Raw genomic sequence first — 16,138 nt, forward strand, 5'->3', positions numbered from 1 at the left:
TAAGAGAGATGGACAAAGTAAATGAGGCAAAATATTAACGATTATTGAATTGAAGTGCAAGATATATAGGCATTGATTTCACTATGCAGTTTTTTTGTTGGTTTGAATATTTTCATGGTAAAAGTTAGAAAATAGAAACAAAAACACAAAAACAGAACAATTTTTATCGTTATTATCTGTTTTTCAATTTTTGGTCTTGTCTTGAGTATTATTTATGTTACTATCTGTTTTTCTATATTTTTGTTGTAACTTTTTAGTTCTTATTTTATATTTTTATTTTTTACTCCTTTATAACATTTACATGTTTACTATTTTGTAAAACCAGGTAATGTCTCTGGTTCTGGATGCTGGCTGGGGAAAGGAGCAGCCTGTATATATTGGCCAAGATGATGAGATTGAAGTTGCAGAGCTTGTGTTCTATCTGGTCATCTGCCTGGCCCCCTTATCAGATACCTCATACCTTCACTGTTGGTTCCCAAAAAAACTCATATTAAGATTAAACTCATAGTCCTCTCATAAATAACGTGATAATCTAAAATGGAGAGATTTGCCCTTTTCCATCTTGCCATTGAAATTCTCATGAAAACAACAACAGTAGCAGAAATGCCAAGTGCAATGGCAGGAGATCTGTAGGAGAAATTGCTAATGGCTCAGGATGGGTGTGACTCTGAGGCAGGAAGACAACAGGAGATCCCCTCTCTCCGCCCCTGCTGCAGAGAGGGGAATGAGGCTTAGTGGTTACCCCTAGGCCTAGATATGGTTTGTCAAAGAGAACACAAAGCCACAGGCAGAACATAGTGCAATTTCCTGAAGTGTGAGTAGACTTGAGGGAAGTTACTTTTATATTAAAATAAACATGGGTATATTTTGGAATAGCCTGCAAAATAGAAATGCCAAAGGAATTTTATGCTTATTGAAGGCTGTTTTGAGACATCCTCTAAGACTCCCAGGAGTATAAGTGGAAGAGTTCGTGAATCTCTGTATTATGATTTATTATGGGTTGGTTTGGCTAAAGAAGGTTTTATAGGGGGAACGTTTTTGTGGGCCAATATTGACTATGTGTGTGTGTGTGTGTGTGTATATATATATAGACAGAGAGAGAGAGAGTATAGACACCTTTTTCTTCTTTGAATAGTAACCTACCGACCATTTGTATGTTGAAGTCCTATCCCCCAATACCTCAGAATGTGACTGTATTTAGAGATGGGGCCTTTAGAAAGGTAATGAAGGGAAAAGGAGGTCATATGGGTGGGCTGTAATCCAATATGACTGAAGTCCTTACAGGAAGAGGAGATGAGGACACAGATATGCACGCATAAAGGAAAGACCACGTGAAGACATGTGGAGAAGTCGATCATCTGCAAGCCAAGGAGAGAGGCTCAGAGGAAACCAACCCTGCCAGTCAACACCTTGACCTTGGATTTTCAGCCTCCAGAATTGCGAGAAAATACTTTTCTGTTATTTAAGTCACCCGGTTGTGATACTTTGTTAAGGGCAGCCCCCACAAACTGATAGACCGCTAGAATGGTGCTTATCAATTTTGTTATGCTGTTAATTTGTTTCATTTGCTTTCCAACACAGTTTTCTCCTTTCTCACTCACTGATATCCTGACATTTGACTTCCTGATCAGAAATGGAAGTGATGGGGTTGGACAGCAGGTGTTGGAAACTCAAATGCCTTAGGGACCATGCCTGTGGATGTGCCAATCCGGGATATAGAATAAAGACATGCGGTGGTTGCTGTCACAATGAAGGGACATTTAAAGACATTCAGATTCCAATGCTTTAAAGCCCTGTGCCAGCCCAAATGAATAAATAAGTCCTTACCTGGACTGTCTGGCAATTGCAGTCCCTGCTCCAGTACAACCTGGGCCTCATCCCCATATTCCCTTGATTTATTACAAGGGGTCCATAAACACAGGTGCCAACCAAACCTTGTCTGTAGTCTCTGTAATGCCACTCATATACTCACCTCTTAGTAAATTAAATTGCAAACTCACTTGTTAAATTCAAATTCATTTCAGAATCTTTTTTATCCAATACTTTCTTCATCATGATGATATATGGTGTTTATCCACATTTTTTAAAAATTCACTTTTTGAATTATAAAAGTCATGCATATGTATATGTTTATTGTGAAAATATACATTTCTTTTCCTCCTGTGGATCTTCCCCTTGGAATTCCACTTCTAATTCTACTTCTTGTGTGAACCCCTGAATATGCACCCAAGCCCATTCATTTTTCTAGGCCCCTCACAGCAGCTCTAGCACCTCCACCTAAAAGGATTGAAAGGGAAGATGGGACCCCATTGTAGAATATTTGAAGTGGTTACTCACCAGCCCTGTATATACATATTAAAATTCTCTGAGTTGTTATAGCAGCTGTTGCAACTGAAAATAATTCAGCAAACAGGATCATTTTCTGTGTAGTTTATGGGCTCGGGAACAGTGCAGAAGCTTTGGAATTTGAGTTACCGTCAGCCCGCTGCTCAGCCAATCTCCACATGTCACAGGCTGGTAATTTGATCTACAGCTCCCTTGAAGTGAGTTTGTACTGAACATGGAAAGCTCTTTTTTGCCCCTTTTTGCCAAACGCTAAATGGCCTTTTATGTGTGTCTTTTTTCCCCTTACAAAATCACGATTTGATTCAACAAAAATATTACACACCTTCTTCCTGAGGGTTCTGTGTCCTTTTCTTGGACTCACAGCTACGCATTTTGGGCAGCAAGTTCCCCTGTTCCCTCGGCAGCTGCCTGCGCGCGGTCCTCTGGACAGCCTAGGCCTGGGAGAGACCGCCTTGGATTTAGCTAGGCCTAAGAAAACACAGGCGGAGCAGTGAGAAAAACATTATCTTCCAATGCCCCTTCCTTTCAAGACTCAGGAAATCTGCTTCTTGTCAGTGCTCTTATCATTGCTGTGAAGTTTTGATTTTTCCCATCTCCAGTGGTGGTTTAAAAGCAGCTTAGAGTAGAAGCTGAAAGGGCCTCCTGTATTTAGGGAGCAGAAGCCCCACCTGCTCTCCCTGGGGCACCTCCCAGTGGCCAGGGCCAGGGGGCATGTCTGATGATGGAGACAGTTGGAGCCACTTCAGCACTGGCGCCGAGTTTATTCCATCTGCTGATATTTAGATTGTGGTGGGGAGGGCAGAATGCCTGATGATGCCATCAGTTCACCACCATGCAACAGGTAGCCTGCTTTCCAGCTACTTTGTGTGACATCCAGACTTTCTGGCATCAAGGTTTGGTGGCTCACAGGGCTTGAGGCCACACCACTCTGTAACTCCCATTTTTTTAGTGATTCCCTCACCCGTGGTGGATCTACCTAAGATCACAGTGGCCACGGTGATATGCTATTTTGGGTTACTGAAAACTGAAACCTGTTTTTCGTTGAAGACATTTTGTCTAACAGTTTAGTAACCTTTATACCAAGAATAGCAGGAATCCTGTCTGTCGGATCAGGCAGTAGTACTATTAAGGAAAGATGAAAGATTGGTTTTCAGAGTCATTGAAGTTCTGGTGACATTTTAAATAAAAATTGAATACTTCTCTTCCACCAAAGACATCTAAACTTATTTGATTGAAGCCTTGGGATGCCTAAAGTCATTGTGGTTGAGATTATGTCTGTTTATGGCTGATAAAAATTATCATAAGTGCATAGAGTCTTATGTTGGGGACCTTGCTGTCCATCTGGGAGACCATCTGCAGAAAATCCCAATAGCGGTAGTTCACTTCTCATTTTTCAGAATAGAGATTGATTATGAAGGAGGCACAAAACAAATCAATAAACAGAAAAACCAAATATTTGATTATGGCATTAACTTTATGGTCATTTCTAGAGGAGACATTAACTAGGTTCTGATTCTTGGAACAGATTAGATGTTGGCCTTGCATCCAGCTCCACAGAATGATGTCCCCAGAAGGCCTTGCTTGCACCTGGACACTGATGTCTGAGGAGTGTGCTTCCCTGAGCTTTCCATGGGCTAATCTTAGAGGGCAGGGCTCTATGATCCTGGCCTTGACCGAAGAGGGAAGGATAGATTGGAGGTTTTTCCAAAGACTCACTGGAATTTGGGGATAAAATATTTAATAGATTGAAAGCCTTTATAAGGGGGAACTCTGGTCTCCCTGTGGAAGATGACCAAATATGGTCAAAATGTTCCCATTTCTGGTGGATCAATCAATCCTTAAGTATTTCTAGAATAACTTCCATGGTTAAAATTGGGATCCAGATTTTCTAATGAGCAATTTGCAGAAAGAACCCACCTGCATCAAATGGCAAAGTCAGAACCACATGCAGGAGTAAACTGCACAGCCCTTGCTTAGCAACATGCCTGTTTGTAGCTCACTGGGGGATGGAGTGCCCTCCAATCCAGACTCTACACTAAGAAATTAGGTAATTCAATGACAATAATAATTTTAGCTGCAGTTTAAGGAACGTTTACAGCTTTGAAACAGGAAATGGAAAACAATAAGTAAGAAACTATAAAATAAATTGAGCACATAGCTTTCTGTTACATTTTATACCCAGTGGTACAGAAAGTTTACTTAAGGAAATGACAAGGCTTATTTAGAGGACCAGCAACTTATGGAGTCTTTTATTGAAATGGAAATGGGAGCAATGTTGGATACTCTTAAGGCTTAGTGTTTTTTTTGTTTTTGTTTTTTTTTGTTTTTTAAATTTCTTTGTAAATTCCCAATTGGGAAGCTTTAATATGTGTCTAAAAGGATTTAAAGACATTTTTCTTTTAATATTTACATGCCATATTATAATAAGATGAGCCTTTGCTGTGAATTTGAATCTGAGTATTAATGTCGGCTGTATTTTATTGAGTGATTATAGTGAGCCAGGCTTTGTATTAAGCACTTAAAATGCCTGAGCTTATTTAATTTATTTAACATTATGATGTAGGTATTATTATTATCTCTATTTTACAGACGAGAAAACTTAAGATTAGAAAAAATTATGCAGCTTGCCTAGAATATGGCTTCTAGCAAATGTTGTAAAGGAACTCAGATCTGCCCATTCCCAGAGCCTGAGGTCTTGATCTATTCTGCTGACTTAAATTCTGTATCATTGGTTTCATACCCTGAAGCCTGGGAACTCCTGTGGAGCCCTGGAGTGATGTTTAAGGAATATTTCAGTGAGCTGTACCCACTACAACTCCCATATTGTATTGTAGTTTTAAAAAATAGTTTCTTTAAAATAAATGCAAGAGGGGTCTCTGAACAATACACTCAGGTCTCTGAACAAACTGGCTGAATTGACCATGAACTATTTTTCTAGCATTTGGACTTTAACAGAAGCAGAGCAAACTTGGGATGACCACACCCTTCCTGGGCTTCAAGGACTTTAAAAATGTCCTGGCTGCCCCAGAAGGTGGAGAGCTCTGCACTTCAGCATTGGTGGTGTGTGTTGTCTGAATGAAATGGGTTAGGGGTAGTAGGAAGGTAAGAGGATTTATAGCCTAAAGAAGGTCAGGAAATCCCAGTGGCCCACCTGCTTTAGAGTCTCAATTTTCTCAACTTTAAGTGGAAATGATATCATTACCTATATAATCTGAGTGTTGTTAAATGCATTAAATTAGACAATACGTGTGAATAAAGCTTATGAGTTATTATTTTGGAGGTATTTAATGTGTTCTCCCCTCCTTGACAGTGGGCTGATATTTTACCATCCTGTTTGTAAGGCCCTGTTAAAGTTATTTTTCTGAGCGTGCTCTATCCATCAGGATCCTGGCAGGAAACAGATGGTGCACTCATGCTGGGAAGAGTTTAATAAAGGAACTGTTTACAAAAGTGTGCACAGGATTTAGGAAAAGCAACAAGGGGTGTTGCAGAGCCCCAGTAGAGGGCCATTACCAACACTAAGCCAGAAGGGTGGAAGGAAAGGAGTGTTACCAGCACCTAGAGAGGTTTTTGAGAAGGCTGCCTGATAGCAACTGCGGCCTTTGGTAGAGGAATGCAATCAACTCACAGAAACCTACCAGGGAGAGATCTTGGGGAAAAAATATCCTGACCTCACTTTCCTCCCTCCCTTTAATCTCCTGCAGGTATTCTCTGCTGGATGAATGCAAATGGAAGCCGGAGGAAAAGGGAACCCTTGACTCCGTGTTCATATAGATTGGCCTCCAGGGCAGACAGAAGGTGGAGAGTGGAGAGTGGGGCTGAGGGACAAACAGCAGGTATGGAGCACAGCATGTGGCTCTCCACATGTTTACCAGTAACCTTCATCACTCTTGCCAGATTGGACTGAGAATCAACTCAACCTATAATTATGCTGTCGTGGTGCCTCTACCTCCTTTTCTGCGTTTTCTCAACTTCCAGAAACTTTCATTCTCCACTTTCAAGCTGTCTTGTGTTCTTTTGCTCCTCTAAGTCTTCTTATTGTGGAAAAATGAACACAAAAAGTTAACTCACACACTTAAATGTCTTATACCTAATTGCTACTTTAAAATATGCATACTTATTTTCACTCCTGGGATGGCTGAATTGCTACCAGACTGACCACAGATAAACAATACAGAGAACAACTATCTGAAGGCAGCGGAAAGTGAGTAACTGTAAGCAGATTATGGGGGTTAGTTGGCACATGTGTGAAAGGATAAGACAAGGTGTGTCTTCCCCTATTTATGGTTTTTAGCTTAAGAGCAGAGAGCTCTTAGCCCATAGTCTTTCCAGCCTGATGAACTAGAAGGAAGAGTTGAGAGCAGCCAGAGCCAGGAGAAAGTGAGAGAAAACCTCTAAAAGAAGAGGGCCAGAGAGGGGATCCCCAAATCCCATGCATCAGGTGCCCAACTTTCTGGCTGAGTCCCAAACTTTGTGTGCATATGGCACACTGCAAGAAGCTCGGTAAAAGGTCAATGACCTAACTGAGATAAGAGCTACTGCCCAAAAGATGGAGTTTGCAGTTTTGCCAAAACAAAAAATCACACTGATTGGGAGAAGTGTAACAGAAATGCAGAATCTCCTTAACAAAACATTCCCAATGTCCAGGAAACCATCCAGAATTACCCAACATACAAAGAGCAGGAACCAGATTCCTGACCTATTCTCAAGAGGAAATACAATCAATGAAGATCAATCTTGAGATGACTTAGATATTAGAATTAATAGATGTAGATTTTAAAGCAACTGTTACTACAGTAATTAAAGGAACATTTATATTTTTATGTGTTTGTATTAGAAAAGAAGAAAAGTCTACATTAATGACCTAAGGCTACCTTAAAAAGCTGAAAAGATTAGAATAAGTTAAATCCCAATGCAGTAAAAGAGTAGAACTAATTAAGGTAAGAACAGATATCAACAAAATAGAAAACAACATTAGAAGAACTATGCTGGTTATAAGAGATGCAGTTTAAGTATAAAGACACAGATAGGAATAAAGTTGATTCTTAAAAAGATCAAGAAAATTGATAGAACCATAGCTAGACTGATCAAGAGAAAAAGAACAGAAATGATCAATATCAGGAATGAAAAAGGGGATATTACTACAGATCCTGCAGACATATAATAAGACGATATGTTGACTACCCTTTTTGACTGCTGATTCCTGGACACTAGGAGTCCAACATGCCTTGTCAACAATCATAAATTATAGCTCAATGGGACACTTGCTGTGTCCTCTGGCAAAAATGTGCCCTTCTAGGGTCAAAGCCTGCAGAACCCAGAATTATGGGGGAGGAAGGACAAAAATCCCCCAATAGGTTACTGGGAGTGATGACAAGTGTAATCTTCCTATTTCCACCCGTTGGTTCCATGTTCGGTACATTGGAACATATTCAGAGCTTTTTGGGTGTAAAGATTTGGGTACAGGAACACTGTCATTGAGAGCAGTGCTCCAAAATTGCTTCCATAAATACTGAACTGTCTCCATCACCATGGTCAGATTTTCATATTTTTTTCACCCCTGGCCATGTAACATACCTCAAAGCAGACTCTTTGCTTGAACAGCTTATCCGTTTGCTCCCTACCACTTCTGCAGAAGAAAAATGGAGTGGAGTCAGGGAAAGAACCTAGTTCTTTCTGCAGGAGAGACAGTTAATGCTTATGGTGTGCATTTTTATATGCCCCAGTCTCCCTAGCAGTTAGTTCAGGGCCGTGTGATTTGTTCTGGCCAATGGGTATGAGCAGATCTTCTGAGTTGAGGCAGTGAAGAGCCAATGTGGTTCCTCTGTGGCTCTCTTTTTCGGGTATGGCAACCTTGGAGGCCATGTGTTCCAGATGCTGTAGCTGTGAGCTGTGGGAGCACTGTCCAACAAACAACAACTTTATGTCCTGTCAAAGTAACCTTTATCCTGCTAAGCCTCTGAGATTCCTGGTTTGCTTGTTGTGGTAGCAAGTGCTAATTACCTTGACTAATAAATCTATTCTCTACACACCTGCCAATCAATAAATTTCAGAACCCTGATTATAAATGTTTTCACAGTTGGGCAACTAAGAGTTTATTGTAAGTTGCTATGCACTTAGCATTTTGCTGGGTGTTTTGTTGTCAGTACCCACTCCGAGTGGGTGGAGCCCCCTTTCCTAATGGGTTATGGACTCCTTGTATCAGCAGGTGAATAGAGGTTAAGAAGCATCACGAGTCAGTCTTATTTAATTCTTATCTGGACATGGACAAGGTTACAGACTACCCAGATATGCAGAGGGTATTCAGTGCTACATATTCAAGCTCCTTTCCTGGCTAAATTTCTGTTGGTTGCTCCCATTCCTATAACTGGAACATCACCTGTTAATTTCTTAATGTATGTGCACACAACAGATTCTTACTATGTATTCTTTGTCTAGCCAGGTGCATTACAACTTCTTCTACCATGCCACCTCATTTGGTTATCTGAGTCTTGGGGTTAATTTCTGAGCAATTAATGCCACTGTGGTCATTGTTGTTTCTTATTTTTCTCTTTTTTTTTTTTTCCTTTTAAGGCTCAGTCTTATCAGATTGGATGCCTCTTGCCTTGAACCCACACTTTGTTGCCTCATCCTTATGACTCCTCTATTTCCCTCTTCGTCCTTTTATTAAACAAAACTTATTAACTCTGCAATCAGACCAGCAGCATTGTGCAATAGGCACAAATGTTAGGTGCCTTACACATGCAATTTTGTGCCCAACTTTGGCAGCAGTTGTTTTCATTCTGTCTTCACAGATGAGGAAATGGAGGCCCAGTGAAGACACAAGAGAAGTATTAGTGACCTGCTACTTTTAGATATAATCTGTATATAGAAATAATACGGATATGAAAGAAGTTGTTAAAAATAATCGCAATATCTGTATATTGTAAACCAGCAGTCCCCAATCTTTTTGGCACCAAGGACAGGTTTTGTGAAAGACAATTTTTTCCACAGACCAGGGGCAGTCGAAGGATGGTTTCAGGATGATTCAAGCACATTATATTCATGTCACACTTTATTTCTATTATTATTACATTGTAATATGTAATGAAATAATTTTACAACTCACCATAATGTAGAATCAGTGGAAGCCCTGAGCTTGTTTTCCTACAACTAGACAGTTCCATATGGGGTTGATGGGAGACAGTGAAAGATCACCAGGCATTAGATTCTCATAAGGAGCATGCAACCTAGACTCCTCCCATGTGCAGTTCACAATAGGATTTGCGCTCTTGTGAGGCTCTAATGCCGCTGCACTAATGCCGCTCCGCTGACGAGAGGCGGAGCTCAGGCGGTAATGTGAGCCGTGGGGAGCAGCTGTAAATATGATGAAGCTTCCCTTGCTCGCCCACCACTCACCTCCTGCTGTGCGGCTTGGCTCCTAACAGACCATGAACCAGTATTGGTCCACACGGCCCAGGGACTGGGGATCCCTGTTGTAAACTACTTAACATTGCTAAGAAAAACTAAAGAAGATATAAATAAATGTAACAATATGCTGAATTCTTGGACTGGAAGAATCAATATTGTTAATTGTCCCCAAACTGATGTATAAATTCAAAGCATTCCCAGTGAAAATCCCTGAAGGCTTTTTTTTTTTTTTTTTGGTAGAAGTTGATAAGATGATTCTAAAATTTACATAGAAATACAAAGGACTTAGAATAGCCAAGACAATTTTGAAAAATAACAAAGTTGGGGGACTCATACTACCTAATTTGAGACATAAAACTATTGTGATCAAGGTAGTGTGGTAATGGTATCAAAATGGACAATATATAAGTAGATAAAAGGGAAACATAAATCTCATGTATCTGGTCAATTGACTTTTATAAAGGTTTAAAGGCACTTCAATAGAGAAAGCATAGACTTCTTAACAATTGATCATCCATTCGTAAAAACAGGAAAAAAAAAAGGCAGAAAACTCCTTTGATTCAAACCTTGCAACATATCCAAATCCAAAAGAGATCATAGGCCTACTTTCAAGATCTAGAAATGTAAAATTTCTAGAAGGAAATAGAAGAGAACATCTTTGTGATACGGTATTAGGAAAAGTTTTTATAAATCCCATACCAAAAGAATAAACCATAAAAGAAAAAAATATAAATTGGACTTCATTCAAATTAAGAGCCTCTACTCTTTGCAAGAAACTTAAGAAAATGAAGAGTAGCTACCTATTGGAAGAAAATATTTTCAAATCACATATCTAATAAGAGAATTGCATACAGAATATACAACGAATTCCCATAACACAGTAATAAGAGAACAAATAAACCAGTAAAATAGGGCAAAATATTTGAACACGTACTTTACCAGAAAGGACATATGGATGGCAGATAAATGCATTAAAAATGTTCAATATCATTATTCCTTAGGGGCTAACCACACTGATATAGCGCTACACATCTGTTAGAATAAAGACTGACCACGGCAAGTTGAGGGTGGGTAGCCACTGGAACTCTCATGTACTGCTGATGGATGTGTAAAATGGTACAATCATTCTAGAAAATAGCTAGTTTCTTTAAAAGCTAAACATATAGATAGCAAATAACCCAGTCATTTTACAGGTATTTACTGAAGAGCAATTGAAGTATATGTCTATACAAGGACTTGAACATGATTATTCATGGAAGCTTTATTATAATAGTCCAAAACTAGAAACAACCCAAGTGTCCATCAGTGTCCATCAATAGATGAATGGATAAACAAACTGTGGTATAGCTATACAATGGGATACTTATCAATGAAAATAAATGAACTATTAGCATGTGCAACATGAGTGAAATTCAGTGTAATTACACTGATAGAAGCAGATAAAAATGACATATTGCATGATTCTATTTATACACAAATCTAGAAAATTCAGACATTTATAGTGACAGAAAGCACATAGTAGTTGCCTGGGGATAGGGGGAGTGGAGAGTAGTGGAGAAAAAGGATTTCAAAGGGGCTAGAAAAACATCTTGGGATGATGAATATGTTCATAATCTTGATTGTGGCGACAGTTTTACAGGTATATGTATATGTATAATGTCAGACTTATCAGATTGTACATTTTAAGTATAAGTACATTATTTTATATCATTTACACCTCAATAAAGGTGCTAATAGGAATAAATAGGGGATATTTATTGAAAGGCAGGTGATGATAGGGTAAATCAATTTAGCTTTGAAACCAGGATGCCTGGGTTACTGTTTTTTTTCTTCTATTCACTGGTTGTATCACTTTGAACTGGTTAACTCTTCTGGGCCTGTTTTTCCACGTCTCAAATGGAGAAAACTGTTCCGACTTCTGTGGGTTCTTGTGAGCATTAAGTTAGTTTATGAATGTAAAGCACTTATGGTACTCCCTGGTATGTAACAAGTATTTAACAAATGTTAAGAAATTATTATGCACTGGGCACTATGGGAAGTGTTTTATGAGAATTATTTAAACTTCACAGCCCTCTGAAACAAGTAACAATATCCTTATCCTTTGTACCAATATCTAAGTAAAAAGGAGACAACCAAGTTGCAAAGAGGAGGTTTAATTTATCCCAGAGTGGTTACATAGGAGGCAAGAAGCAGAAGCCAGATTTGAGTAAAGGCAGTCAGACTCCAGAACCCACACTTTTAATCCTGTGAATAAGTGCTAACAGGTGGGGCACTGACTCAAGTGCTAATAAGAAAGTTGTCTAGACAGTGCCCATGTTTTGTGAGCATTTCATTCTATGAGCCATGTGAAACTACTGAAGACCAACATGTTTGGGCAGCTTTCTGAGAGTGCCTCTTATGATTACTCCTGGCAATCATCTTAGTACTCATCAAACCTATTTCTTCTTCCTGGGCACAGAATCAAACTATTTCCCAGCCTTCTTGTGTCTGGTGAGGTCATGTGACTAGTTCTTGCCAATGCAATGTGAGCAAAAGCAGTGCGTCATTTCTAGTCCAAGACAGGTAAGAGTGGGTGGGCTTTCTCCTTTCTCTACTCTCCCTACTCATTTCTGCTGGTTTGTGTTTCAAATGGAGGAACCACAGCATGGGAGAAGGCTGCTTCCTCAAAGACCACCTGGAGCAGAGCCCCTGTTGCTGACCTGTACAGAACCATACTTTATGTGTTAAGTCACTGAGATTCTGAGATTATTTATTAAAACAAGTAACATGGCATTGCCAATGTGCTACTCTTATGCCAGCATGTCCCTGTTATGCCAATATGTTACTCTTATGAAATATTACCCTTGCTGAAACATTCCATCTCTAAGAATTTCTAAAATATGGGTCAAATACATAGACTGACTCTTTTGCTAGGAGATGGACCACAGAGTTTTGTAGTAGAAGTTTAAGTGACAGGAAATAATATGTAATTAGTAGGAGATAACATATGAATGGCACATGGAATAAGAGTTTCAATATTTATTTATTTATTTATTTTGAGATGAAGTCTTGCTCTGTTGCCCAGGTTGGAGTGCAGTGGTGCCATCTCAACTCACTACCACCTCTGCCTCCCGGGTTCAAGTGATTCCCTTGCCTCAGCCTCCTGAGTAGCTGGGATTGCAGGCGTGCACCACCATGCCTGGCTAATTTTTGTATTTTTAGGAGAGACGGGGTTTCACCATGTTGGTCAGGCGGGTCTTGAACCTGACCTCGTGATCTGCCCACCTCAGCCTCCCAAAGTTTTTCAATATTTAAATTCCTTCCAGGTTATAATATTTAAATATCCTTCATCTCACTCATGGAGCCTGAGTGATGACCAGTGTTCTTCATTCCAATTCCCTGTTGGCCTTTGCTCTGTGTGTATCCTGTTTCTTGGGGCTTTAGTTGTGGACTTCACCTCTTGGCTTTCCAAGATCCACAAGAAACTGAATAATCTCTGGCCATCTCAGATGTATAATTATCTCCTTTGGTTGTTTTAAAACCTACCAGTCACATCTCAAAAACCTATTCAATGGGACAGGTTGCCACCATCTGGTTTTCAACTGCCATTTTTTTCTTTCTTGCTCGTAGGAAGGTTTGTCTTCTAATTATTTTATCAGCTTCCCATATGTGATGTGTCTTCTTTCATACTGTGTCCTGTCTGTACTATGACAAATCATGGTGTGCAGACAGCGCTCTGGTTCCTGGCCCACAGCTGGGTTGCAACTCCATCAGTTTCCCGGCACCAGAGTCTTCTCTTGGGTTTCTGGGGTTCCAAATGAGAGAGAGAAAAAGAACACTCAGCACCCTGGCTTGGGGACCATATGTGACAGCCTGAACACATGGCATTATTTTTATGTTTTCCCTCGTTTCTAGTTCTGTACTGGAACAACAATAACAAAAAAGGGCCAGAGACTTTGTATTACTGGAGTTCAAGAGGTATAGGGAGAGGACAGCTGTTCATAATGCTGGATAGTGAGTACCTCATGTCATCATCATGGAGGGGGGCTTGATTCTAGGCATCTGGTTCTGAGCACCTGCTGCTTTGGCAGATCACTCAGCACAGCACTTCAGAGGCTATCCAGAGGCTATCCAGAGGGGACTGTGATCCCGTAGCCCTATGCTCCCATTTTACTGATGAGGAAACTGAACCCTAGAGTCAAATTGAGAGTTCAAAGATAGTCAACAGATTGAAGCCAGTCTGAGAACCACTTACTCCTGGTGGTTGGAATATAGAAAGTGAGAGTAAGTTTTTAAAAACTTTTAAGGTAATTTGACAGAGAAATTTTAAGTCATCTAGGCCTATATTTCATATGTCTTTAAAAGTCCAGGTATGTTGTCATTTGTTTTATTTTTTATAATAAACTTTATTTTGGGAACAGTTTTAGATTTACAGAAACATTGAGAAGATAGTACAGAGAGTTCCCACATAGTCTATACTATCTTATAGTGTAGGATAGTAAAATTAATATATTATGTTAGTTACAATTAGTGAACCAATACTGATACATTATGATTCATTGAAATTCATACTTTATTCAGATATTCTTAGTTTTTAACCTAATGTCCTTTTTCTCTTTCAGAATCCTATCCAGCGATACCATATTACCACTGATCATCATGTCTCTTCTTGATTATGACAATTTCTCAGACTTTTCTTGGTTTCCATGACTTTGAAAGATTTGAAGATTATTAGGCAGGTGTTTTGTAGGATGTCCTTCAATTGGGATTTGCCTTTCTCATGATTAAACTGGGCTTATGGGTTTGGGGGAGGAAGACCAGAGAGCTGAAGTGCCATTTCCACCACATCATATCAAGGCTACATACTATACACACGACTTATCACTGTTGTTGATGTTGACCTTGGTCATCTGACAGAGGCAGTCTTTGCCAGTTTTCTTTACTGTAAAGTTATCTTCTTCCCTGTCCTTACTTTCATACTATGCTCTTTTGAAGGAAGTTAGTATGTGTAGGCCACACTTAAGGAGTGTGGAGTTGTAATTTATTTTAGTGTACTTGACAATAAATTGGTTTGTGATATATTGAAAATGAAAATGGTCCTCCAACACTGCTCATTTGAGAAGCACTGCTCTAAAAACCCTGCGTAAGGGCACACAGAAGAAACGCTGGGACAGAGCCCAAGGCATCTTGGCTTCAGTCCCAGGTCCTGTCATTCCCCAGAGCCTAACTTGTGCATCCATCTAACTGTGGGGCCAATTTGGCTGGCTCTGTAACACCACAGACTACCCCATAACTTTCCATGAATCTTAAGAAGTGCTTCAAGTCTTGGTGGACGTTTCTGGAATACTAGTTTCCTCAAACCTTGATGCATTCATTTGTCAGAGTTCCTGTTTTAGGTGAAGTTCAATGACAAATAGGTTCTGAGATGGAGATTTGTACACAGAAAATTCTTTTGGGGAGTGATAGGAGAAGGACAGGGCAGAAGGAGAAGTCAAATGTCGATGCAGTCCAAATAAAAGCCCCTGCCAATCTTACGGGGAGCTTTGGACCTGGGATGGCCTTTCAGAGTTGTTCTGAAATGAAGCAGAAAGATCAGCTTTGACTGCACCCCTATCCCCCACCGAACCCACCCAACACATACACATTGACCAGGTATTGCATTGGATACTGTCTGTCTTTGGGAGGGAGGTGTCATTGGGAAAGGCGGCCCCCCTAGCCCGTGGACATAACTTAAAAAGGAACTCAGCTAAGCCACCAGAAGTCAACACTCCTGGCAGCTGGGGGATGAATACTTAGGACCTGATGAGAGATCTGGATGGCACCCTGCAGCACTTGCCGCAGATACGATGACTGTTTTCAATTCTTTTGCCTTTGTGTTGTGTCTAGATTCCAGGAACCAGGAGGTTGTTTGCTGTACTCTCCCTTGTACAGTTAGCTGTCTCTAGTGCCTGAATGCACTAATTGTCCTTTGGGTATGGATGAGGTAATGAAGGAAAGGGATGCTGGGAAGAGAGGCCACATGAGAAGGTTAGTGTGGGCGTAAGACACAATGCAGAGGATTTGTGTTTGTGCCATCTGCCTGCTTCTATGATTCATCTGGGTCTGTGCACCCTTGTAATCAGCAGGCTGCAGCGAACTAAGTGTTGCTTGCTAAAGAAAAATGAAAGCTGGGACTTCAGCAGGGAGGAAAGTATATGCCTCACCGTGATGAGTGCAAACAAACACACAGCATCGGGGAAGCCACGCAGAATGAAGCTCTGAGAAGACTGTTAGTGTTTCCCCCCACCATGTCTCAGGGGAAAAGGTGTAAGTAACAGAATTATTCCAATTGGTCAAGAATTCATCTTTCCTGTCACTTGTCTCTTGTGGGAGTTCAAACTTGCTCAGTCCCACCCGTTTTGAT

The 16,138-nt window shown here is 40.2% G+C and overlaps 1 protein-coding gene across 2 annotated transcripts in view; it reads left to right on the forward strand.

The window, feature by feature from the left end:
- The window catches only part of LOC112610656 (leukemia-associated protein 1), a 441,521-nt gene that overhangs the window by 310,134 nt on the left and 115,249 nt on the right, over positions 1-16,138 (forward strand). For both annotated transcript variants that reach the window (XR_003116460.1, XR_003116461.1), the window contains exons 3-4: positions 6,051-6,144; positions 11,923-11,926. The gene's annotated coding sequence lies outside the window, so the exon portion shown is untranslated. The remainder of the gene's footprint in view (positions 1-6,050; positions 6,145-11,922; positions 11,927-16,138) is intronic.

The sequence above is a fragment of the Theropithecus gelada genome, chromosome 17 (genome assembly GCF_003255815.1).
Source record: "Theropithecus gelada isolate Dixy chromosome 17, Tgel_1.0, whole genome shotgun sequence".
NCBI classification, from domain to species: Eukaryota; Metazoa; Chordata; class Mammalia; order Primates; family Cercopithecidae; genus Theropithecus; species Theropithecus gelada.